A 10258-nucleotide genomic window follows, 5' to 3' on the forward strand; every position below is an offset into this window, starting at 1 on the left:
CCCAAAGCAATATGCAATTTTGATGAAACCCCTATTAAAGCACTTTAAAGATCTGAAAAAAATACTTCGTTTTATATGGAATCAGAAAAAACCTCGATTAGCCAAGACATTACTCAGAAATAAAATAATTTTTGCAATAAAAAAAAAAAATTATACCTGAAAGGAACAAAGGATAAACTAAACTTCATTAAAATAATTTTTTTTAATTTTGCTTTTTGAAAGATTTCATTGAGAAAGGAAAAATACCAACCACAGAATGAGAGAAAATACCTGTGACACACATCTTGGACCATAGACTTGTAGTCACAACTAATGCAATTCAATAGTAAGAAGAAAATGGACTGAATAAGATAGAACAAAAGATTTGAACAGTTGCTTCAAAAAAGTATATCAAAAAATGGCCAATAAGCACATGAAAAGATGCTCAGCATCAGTAAGTGTCAGGGAAATGCAAACCCAAAGTGGAAGGAAATGTCCTTACCCACCAGAATGACTGAAATTGAAAACTTTAGCAACAAAAAGTGTTGGGCTTGGAACTTTATATATTTCTAGTGGGCATGTAAAAAGATACAATCACTTTGGGAAAATGTTGGTCAGTTTCTTACAATGTGACACATACACTTATCAAACAATCTAGCAATTCCACTTTTAGACATTTACCAAAGAGAAATGAAAATGGATGTCCACATACACACTTGCCTGTGAATGTTCATAGCTGTTTTATTCTTAATAGCCTCAAATTGTAAACAACCTATGTCCATAAATTGGCAGATGGATAAAAAAAATGTAATAACATCCAGACAACAGGATATTACTCAGCAATAAAGAGGAACAAACTAATGATATGTCAAACAGTGTGGGTGGACCTCAAAAACATGATGCAAAGTTAAAAAGCTAGACATGAAAAGTATATGTTGTACAACTCTATTTACCTGAAAATCTAGAAATGACACATCTAATCTATAATCATGGAAAATATATATTGGTGGCTAACTAGGACCAGAGGTGGATATAATTGTCTGGAAGTGGAACTTTCTAGAATGGTAGGATATTCTCTATCTTATGATGTTGGTGCTTACATTTGCTAAACCATCACACTGTGCAATTAAAATGGATTAAAATTTATATGTAAGTTTATACTGTAATAGAGTTGAAATGAAATCTTAAAAATGTTGAAAATATGTCTTTCAGTCATCCCTTCCTGTTATTTATTCTTGAAGAGAGGGTCTAGTATAGCAAATTGACTATTACATTTTCATTAGCAAGATCCCTTTGCACAATGTATGCATATGTATGTATTTTAAAACTGCTAGTACTAATAAAGTTCAGAAATTAACTTGTTTTCCATATTAAAATTATTAGTAATTATATGTTTTGGTCACCTATCTTTCTAAAAGTTCTATCAAGTAAAGAGTACTTACTTATTGGAAATGAGCCATAAAACAAGGACAATTTCCTGTGATCATTTTGTAAATCTACTTTGTGTGGCAATGATTATTTCCATGCATGTTACTGGAGCATTAGTCACAATGCACCTGTTTTTAAATATGCTTCCTTTTCTCTCTTTTTATGCATTTCTAACCATAGGCAAACATCTGTCTTCTATATCAGCAAAGTAAAAAGTCAAAAACCTTTCACTTGTTTGAGTCCTCTGAGCTTCATTTCCTTGTAATTCCTTCATTCCCCCAAATTTTTGCTATACCTATTATTTTTTTCCTAGGGGAATACAAATCATCCTATTCTAAGAATACACTGAAAGCATCACTGACCTTCACCATCTGCTTCCGACTTCCACAATCTAACCAGCAATGATCTTAAGAAAAACAGAAGTTTTCACTGATAGAATAATCGATGACTGTTTCTTTTATAATATTCAACATGTTCCTTGTTCAGATATGCTGAATCTTTATCCACATCTTCTGCAAGGTCAGTCTGAGTGGGGAAAGTAAATAAATGTATAGACAGTGCTGTTTTTGTATAACCTAGTGCCAAATACACATGTGTCAGTTTCTCAGGGCTTCTAAAGCAGAATACTACTGACTGGGTATTTAACCAACAAAAATGTATTTTCTCACAGATCTGGAGGTTGGAAGTCCACGATCAAGGTGGTGTAGAGTTAGTTTCTCCTCAGGCCTCTCTTCTTGGTTTACTAAAGGCCTCTTTCTCTCTGCGTCCTTACCTGGCTTTTCCCCTCTGTGTATGCAAATCTGGTATCTCCCTGTGTGTCCAGATTTCTTTTCCTTACACAAACATCAGTCAGGTTGAATTATGGCCCGCTCTAATAGCCTTATTTAATCTATATGCCTTAATAATGGTCTTATCTCCAAATACAATCATGATCTGGGCAACTGGGAACTAAGACTTCAATGCATATGAATTTTGAGGGGCCAAAATTAACCCATTATGACCCATCATACCCTTCCATGAGGGTTCTGCAGCCCTATAAGACTGAACCCCACAGAGAATGGTGACGAATATTCTAGTACTAATATTCTAGATACTCTATGAACAGTGCCATAGGTTGTTGTCCTCCCTTTCAAGTTTTGTCCAAATGCATTTGTGTACTTTGATCTTAGAGATTATCAACTTTGGCAATTTAGAAATAAGTCTGGTTGCATAGAGTTCAACCAACTTTGCTATGTGAATAACATCTGAGAGGAAATTACTAGCACTTTATATAAACTCCTTATAGAGCTTGGATACTTCATATTATTTGAGAAGCTATTCTAATATAGTCTGGCAAGCCACTACATCTGGATCTTTCAAAGGGAATTCCATCTCTTCAGTGGCTGCCTCCAGAACATGAGCCAAATACTTTCAAAAGAACGTTCACCTTTGGCAACTTAAGCATTTGAAAGCATGTGGTTTACATTTGAGTTAATCTTCACATCCATCTGCTCACAAGAATGGACACATTTTATTGTGCATTTCCTGAGTTCACACTGAAAACGTATTGCTATCAACTACCAAAAGGCAATACCAAAAAGTATTGCATCAACTACGAAAAGGCAGGGGAAAGGATAGCACTTTAGTAAGGGAATGAGTCATTATTTAAAAAATGAACATAGCTTATAGACAATAGAAAAAGAAATATTTCAAAATCATTCTACTTAATCTGGATACACCTGATATTAAAATTGGAGAAAATATATTATTATAAAGGGGAAATTACAAACATATTTCACTTATAACTGAGGATGCAATATGATAAACAACATATTAACATGTTGAATTAAAAATTAATGTTTAAGTAATATACTTTAGTCAAAATTAAATAAGATTTATTTATTTATAATTAATTAATTTAATAATTTTATAAGATTTATATTATATATTTTTAATATATGTTTTTAAGATTTATAATTAATTGATTTAATTTTTAAGTTCATAAGATTTGGCATGATCTTTTCTTTAAATTATCTTTTACTTTTATTTATAAATATTAGTTGTCTATTTTTTGAGACTTTGGAAAAAACAAAATAATAAGAAGAAGTTAACTGTTCAAGGTATAAAAAAAATGAACATAGCCTACTATCCTTATGGAAAGTGGAATAAAATTATGCATTTTTGTGCTTCCATCTTCCCACATTGTGAACTCTGTGTCACCTTCAAAATGGGAAAAGACATCTAGAATGTAATAGATTCAACCATAATACATTGAACATGAAAATAAATTGCCATTATCACTATAGTTACTGTCTTGTTATACAGAAAACTAACTAAACAATTATAACTAGGCTAAGGTAGTTCACACAACAAGCCTTCCACAATTGCTGAGGATGCTGGGCTGGGAAGTTCTATATCATTTCTCATACCACGGAAATCAATGTCAAGCTCCCTTTCTCTTTGTTTCTCTTAGCACTTTAGATTTTTTGTGGTATGTAAAGTAGTGATCACATTCAGAGATTTCAAACTCATATCTCATAGGCCAAATTTTAATCATAGTTAGATTTTTTTCTCCTGCAGTTTTAATTTTTAACTTATCTACTACAAAATTAGAAGAATTCATATAAAATGTAGAAATTTCCATCTCTTCCCTAAAATTAATGGTGTCAGTTGTATTTCATGAAGTTGAGCCCTGGTTTTAAAAACATACAAATACATTTGCACATAAAGGTCTTTTATAAAACTGACAGTGACATTGTTATTATAGTCAGATGATGAATTTCATACTGAAGGATAAAAGCATTGAAAATTTAAACAGAATGTTGTTATAGGAGGAGTATGATTTAGAGAAGGGCAAATAATCATGAATCCTAGAACTATTGATCATTGAAGTATAAATCAGCATATAAAAAAGAGGACCCAGTAAACATAATTTATTTGGAAGGCTTTTGGTAATTTCTGTAACTATTTAGCAGGTGCCAGGCAATTTTAGGGGTTAGGCTAAGGAAAGGCACTCTGGAGTGAACACAAAAGACAGGCATGCTTGAATACATTTGTGAATGCAAATGTTAAAAAAAAAACGGTGGTGTAGGCAGCCTTACCTAAGGAATTAGCAAGTAAGAAGTGAAAGATTCAGTTAAAATGAATCCTAAGAAATGTAGGACAATGGGCTATAAACAATCCATTTTAATGGTCCAGGCATCCTCAAACTATGGCCTGCAGGCCACATGCCCGCCTAGGACATTTATCCAACCTGCCTGGTGTTTCTGCCACCGCTGCCTGTCCTGCTTAGCAGCTGACTTGGGCCCATAATCCGGCCCTCCAACAGTCTGAGGAGCAGGTAACTGGCCCCCTGTTTAAAAAGTTTGAGGACCCCTGTACCGTTAAAACACCGAGCAGGTACTGTGAATACTCAACAATAGCATTTGAAAACATGCGCTCAAAGTTATTTCTCTGCATTCTAATGTTTGTGATAATTACATTAATGAATGCTATCTCAGAAAAGGAGAGTTTCAGGCACATGCAAATCTTTTGGTTTCATCACCTTGGAAGGTTAATTGCATTTTTCTCCTAAAAACGAATCTAAACCTAAATAGACTTTCTTAATTTTTTATAAGTTCTATTAACTAAAATGTATAACATACTTTCATAATCCATCTGGACTTATCAAGGTGCTTCTGAAAGCTTTGGTAATTAAAAAATTAAAATGAAGAGATAGTTCTATATGTTTCTGAAAGTTTTCCAATCCTTCCTTTCATTCACCCATTGATCCTCTCTCTTTCCTCCCTCTCTCTTTTTCCTTTCTTCTCCCTTCCCTTGTCCCCTTCTTCTCTTCTTTGTTTTGTCCTTTATCTTTCTTTTCTCTAATCAATAGGTAAGACATTTTTCTATCTTAGATGAGACAGCTGTGTTTTGTGAAAGAACATTAAGTAGCACTACAATATTACATAAGTATGATGTTATCTGTATATCACTATGATTAGTAGAGAAAATGCTACTTTGAAGGAATACTTCACATGTATTAGACACACTCAACAAACATACACATGCCTCCAACAAGTGTTTCTGTGTGGGAATTCCTGCAGTATTTCTTGGAACTTTTATGTTTTTAAACATCTGCATCTTAAGGAAAATTAGGCAAGACACTGAGAAAAAAATAGTATAGTTTTAATTTTCAAATTGTCTACACAGAGATGTTACTGGCTGGAAAGACTCTACCAATGTCAAATCAAAAGGAAGAACAGGAATTGTGACCCTGTGGAATAGAACGTTGAGTCTGACATTTCCAGAAACCAGCACAGGAGCAGTCAAAGTCATCCTGAGGTATCCCTCAGCTTTATTTGTAACTGATGGTATGTTATATCTGTATGACTGTGGTTCTCCCTCGTAACGGTGAGTCATTGTGGTGAATAAACTAAATACTAATAAGTAATGCACACACTCTATGCAAATCTTTTTAGTTGTATCTCAAGAAATAACAAATTTTGGAAGCATAATGTGTTCTTAAATTGGTAATTTTAATACATGCTCTTGATAGGAAATCTGAATTTGCATTATTCTAATACATATACTACTCAACAATGTTCATGGGAGTTATCCATTATTTGAATATTTGCTATAGGCTATAGTTCTTTGTAATGTAAATTCCATTAAATTTAACATTTATTTATTAAATGATTGTTTAAAATATATCTACAATAAGGACAAAAGAGAATGAAGAACATGGGAAGCATTTTCTGAACCCTAACTAAATCAGAGGTAGTCTATAAATGACAGATGTTTATTGCTCAAAGTTCTGCAGATTGGGAAGTTCGAGATCAAGGCACCAGCAAATTAATGTCTACTAAAGACTCAGTCTCTGCTTCTTCAAAGATGGCACCTTTGCTTAACCACAATGTAATAGCTTCCTAAAAGGCCTCACTTCTTAATGCAATCACATTAAGTTTTAGGTTCTAACACATGAATTTTGAGGGGACGACAACTATTAGATCATTTTTATTTCCAAACGTGGAAGATTAATATCTGTTAGAAACTTGAAAATGCTCTCTTCCACAAATCTCAGGTTTTGTATGCAGTCAAAATTTCTGGCTTTGAACTATGTTTTCCATTACTTCTTTGGAAACTCAACTGTTATTCTGACTTGGCAAATATGAAAAATATGCAATTTTTCATCTCTAAGGTAAAACAGAAAAACACTTTAAATGCTAAAATTATGTGTGTGAATGTAAATGTAATAAAAGGGATAATTTTTGGTAAAATAGAAATTTTGTGAATCAGCTAATAATTTTGAAATAATCTAGAATACTTCCTATTTCAATGAAATAAATTAACCTGAACTTGGTACTCCATGCCTCTGATTCATGTTTGATTTAATAATACATAAATCCCCTTTTTAAAATTTTACTTGACTGTCCTCTCCTGCTCTGTGCCCTGTTTGCTTTACCAAGTAGAGAAATGCTATAACTATTGAAATTTGTATTAAAGATGTCTAAAACCACCCACAAATATAGATTTAAAGGACTTAAAAAACTTGATTGTTCACACACTTGTAATGATGACTCATATCTTATAAAGCTGCTTTGAAACCCACAGATCTTTCTGTACTTATAAAATGTAAATGACTTTTTTTTTGCCTGTGGGGAGATTAATAAATTCACTAAGGTGAAAAAAAATGAATTCAGTCTTCCCCAGTATGAAAATTGCTTCAAGATTAATTTAGCCTGTTTAATTCACCTCTCAAATGTTTCTCACAGCTCTAAAATATTTTTTACCTTCGTTTGCACCTGGGGCATCAGTTTGATTATTTTTACTCTTGATTTTAGTGTGTCTACTTTCTTCTACATCAAGCTATTTTCATTTTCATTCAGTTCATTTTACTGTTGGTTTCTTTTCCTTTTTTTCCCCCAGAAGATTATTGCTATTCATATTTTGCTGATATTTACTTCTTACATTATTTTAGGCTTTAAAGCTGGAAGGATCTGGTAATAGATGCCACATTTTCCCTTCCCTCTTCTAGGCTTGGTCTTTCCTGTATCCATAAATACACGTCATCACTGTTGACAAACATGTGGTTTATTCCATACTGGACATTGTACTTTTTTGAGTAACATTCTAAGCTGAGGGAGCCTGTAACAAATCCTAACAAACCCTTAGTAATAACCTCCAGGACTCCAAAATTCTATAGTGCTTACCAATAGTGAAAATTGACGTGGTCAAATTCCACATTCCTCATATATTCTCTTTATAACAACATACAGTTGGCTGTCACATGCTTTTTGTTTTTTAATCACCTATTTCAAATATCAGTAAGGTGGCTCCGGCACGGTTACTTCTGAGGTCAGAGCCTGGTGACTTATTGCTAACATAATCATCTTTAAATAAAAAATGCAATGTTCTGTATGAAAGTAAGATTCTCTATGATTTATTACTCTTTCTTTTATTCCCCTGATATTACTAGGATTAGATTTTCTTGCAGAGTATTCTAAATTTTATTTAGTTTTATAGTTTATATAGAATTTCATGTGCTTTATGTTCTTTTTATTATATATTGTAAATGATGAATAATTTCACTTGACTTAAAATAATAGACATTTTAAAAAGCAATGAGGCCTAGTCCCTTTTCTGTTTAAAATGATCAGTATTAATGGAAATATTTCCATTGACGAGATTAGCTCTAGAAAATAATTGTTTTACTACTAAAGTCAGTAGTGCAGTGTCTTGGCATCTTACTTTACTCATTTTGCTTGACATAAGAAAGCATATAGATATCTCTAAAATGTTTAAATTTATGGAACTGATTAAATATTTGATATAATTTTGTTAAATCCAGAACACTAAAACTAAAGGCACTGTGTATGCCTCCTCAGTGCTCCATCCAAGACACGGAAAGTGTGCAACTCCACATGTATGAACTTACCAAACTGCTACAAAACAGAGAAAAGACAGTTGATTAAGTTAAAGTCCACAGAACTTTAGCTTCAAGTTTTTACTGTGAATTTTACACACTTGATTAATGCTTTTGGAGGAGAAGTCATAGGCAGAGAAATCATTAATGCAGGGAGGCAGAGTAGCTGGTATCTTCACCTTTCCTAAGTGATGCCTGAATGTCGTTCATTACCAGGGTTAACACTCAGCCTCAATGACATGTCCTTAGTGGAGTACTTCTGTGCATTGGACACAGGATCTGATTTTGCCTCTCCTAATGAAAAATGAAATCAAATACCAAGAAGATATTGTTTCAGTAAGACTAGGAAAAGATGCAACCTGCAAGCTGTCTGCAGACAACAGGAAAAGTGAAATGTTATGACAGGGGAAAAGTATGTGTTGGCAACATAGCTTGACTCATATTTCAAGAGCAAAATTGAAACCATACTTATGAAGGGTACAGACTGTGACAGCAGAAAAGGTACTCTGAAAGTTCTACTATTTCAGAAAGTGTTGGGCAGCCCATCCTCCACCCAATTGCTTTCATGGGTAGGATAAATCCATTTCAGAGGGAAAAAGCAATTTTTCTCCTAAGTTCTCAGCTGGGTGGCTGAGTAGAGGAAGGGTTGAAAAAGAAAGCAAAATGCTGAAATAAAAGAAATATGTTCTTTAAACAAACATCAATGTTATAAAAATAAAACGTTATATGAAAATAGGGAGAAAATCAAGTAATTGTATAAAAAAGTAAGTATCATAGAGGTCTAGTTATTGGCCCACAGGTTAGTGTATATATAACTAAATCAGTCCTAATTGTTACATCACCTGGAATTTTGTATCCCTTAAAGAGTTAGTAAATTATTTAGAGTCAAAGTCAGTATAAATTTTTATCTTAATATCAAGGGTAAATAAGTTTCTAGAGAATTAAATATCTAAGCAAAACTGAAGGTAACAAATAATGTGTAATCCAGATTTTTAAAAATGATTTTTAAAACCTCCCTTTGATTTTTTGGCGTTCATTACAGCTAAAAGTAATAATAAAAAAGTATAATACAGTATTCACTTTTAAGTCAAAAAAGCCTAGAAACCTTGTGCAAAAATATTTTTTTATGATGTATTTTGAAGTCAAGTAATGTGATCAGCCTTTAGCTTTGTTATTTTTGCTTAGGACTACTTTGGGTATTTGGAGTCCTTTGAGGTTCCATATAAATTTTCAGATTTTTTTTCTATTTCTGTAAGGAATGTGATTGGTATCTTGATAAAAGTATTGAAGTTCTTCACTATTATTGTGTTATTATGTGCAGTGTATCTCTCTCTTTAGATCTGTTAATATTTGCTTTATATATTTGGGATCTGCAGTGTTGGGTACATAGATACTTGCATCCTTCTGCTGAATTGAGCCTTTCATCGTTGTACAGAAACATTTTTGTCTCTTTGTACAATCTTTGATTTGTACTGTATGTCACCTGATGTAAGCGTTGCTAATCTTGTTCTTTTTTGGTTTCCAGTTATATGGACAATCTTGTTCCATCCCTTCACTCTCATCCTATGGATGGCTTTATAAGTGAAATGGATACCTTATAGGCAGCCTGTAGTTGGGTCTAAATTGTTTATCCATTCAGCCATTCTATGCCTTTTAATTGGAGAATTGAGTCCATTTAAATTTGGTGTTATGGAATTAAGGATGAGCACTCCAGTCTTATAGCTTGTTTTCTTGTTGTTTTGTACTCTTTTTCTGTCTTTCTTTTCTCACTGTCTTCCTTTGTGGTTAAGTAAATTTTTCTGGTATATGTTTTAATTCATTGCTTTTTATTTTTAGTGCATCTATTATAGAATTTTGCATAGTGGTTACCATGATACTTAACAACAGATGTCTTATAGATATAACAAGTTATTTTAAAGGGATGACAACTTTCTTAGATAAAAAGAAAAGAATAGAAACAGAAAAAAA

Source organism: Otolemur garnettii, unplaced genomic scaffold (genome assembly GCF_000181295.1).
Source record: "Otolemur garnettii isolate 467f Iridium unplaced genomic scaffold, OtoGar3 scaffold00309, whole genome shotgun sequence".
NCBI classification, from domain to species: Eukaryota; Metazoa; Chordata; class Mammalia; order Primates; family Galagidae; genus Otolemur; species Otolemur garnettii.